Here is a 1,210-nt window from a genome sequence, read left to right on the forward strand (position 1 = left end):
CCTCTGACAGTGCGGCGCTCCCTCAGCGCTGACCCTCTGACAGTGCGGCGCTCCCTCAGCGCTGACCCTCTGACAGTGCGGCGCGCCCTCAGCGCTGACCCTCTGACAGTGCGGCGCTCCCTCAGCGCTGACCCTCTGACAGTGCGGCGCTCCCTCAGCGCTGACCCTCTGACAGTGCGGCGCTCCCTCAGCGCTGACCCTCTGACAGTGCGGCGCTCCCTCAGCGCTGACCCTCTGACAGTGCGGCGCTCCCTCAGCGCTGACCCTCTGACAGTGCGGCGCTCCCTCAGCGCTGACCCTCTGACAGTGCGGCGCTCCCTCAGCGCTGACCCTCTGACAGTGCGGCGCTCCCTCAGCGCTGTGGTGAACTGTCAGCCTGGGTTATGTGCTCCGATCGCTGGAGAGGGCCTTGAACCCATGCCGATGACTCAGGCACAACAATGCTATCAATGAGCGAAAGTTGACAGAACGCTCTGTGGGTCGTGGGTTCAGTCCTCACCGAGGCTGTGTCGATGCTGTAATCTGAGGCAAGTCACTGATTTGTTTGGTAACTGTATCTCTGCAACATTGTCTGTCAGGCAATGTTTTCTATGGCTGAAAGAGACTCCAGACCTTTTAAGTTATTTTTCTCTTTGATGCTAATGGAGTCCTGATCCAGTTCAATGTCCTGCATGGGAATGAAAAAGGAAGTATTTTGGAAGTTAAATTCTGCTTGTGAATGTACTGGACATGATGGCAGACCTGCATTACCAATATGTGTGTGTGTGTGTGTGGGATAATCAGTGTAAAGTCATAGAGCAAACGCCTGGCAATTGATTTAATATCAGCCGGAGTTGAAAATCAATGAGGACCTTTAAGAAGCCGCGATTGAACCAAAGGTGCGTCGATGCCTCGGGTTTAAGTAAAAAAAAATAACAGTATGGAAAGTGGTTCTTTATAATTCAGCAAAGTCCGGAGATTAAAAAAAAGCTGTGTGCTGCGGAAAGTAAGATTAGTGGACTTGATGATCCCTCTCGGCTTGTCTTTGCCAGCTGCTGATGTATATATTTTATTTCTGATTCTTATGCAATGCAGCAGGTCCCCCCTCGCCTTGTTTTTGCACAAGTCTCAGGCACCTACCGAGCTGGTGTGGGTGGGGGGGGGAGGAGGAGGGAGGGGGGAGGAGGAATGGAAATTTCCCCCAGTCCCTGCGTCCAATGATGGTTATTGC

This window comes from Cetorhinus maximus, chromosome 17 (assembly GCF_964194155.1).
Source record: "Cetorhinus maximus chromosome 17, sCetMax3.hap1.1, whole genome shotgun sequence".
Taxonomy (NCBI): Eukaryota; Metazoa; Chordata; class Chondrichthyes; order Lamniformes; family Cetorhinidae; genus Cetorhinus; species Cetorhinus maximus.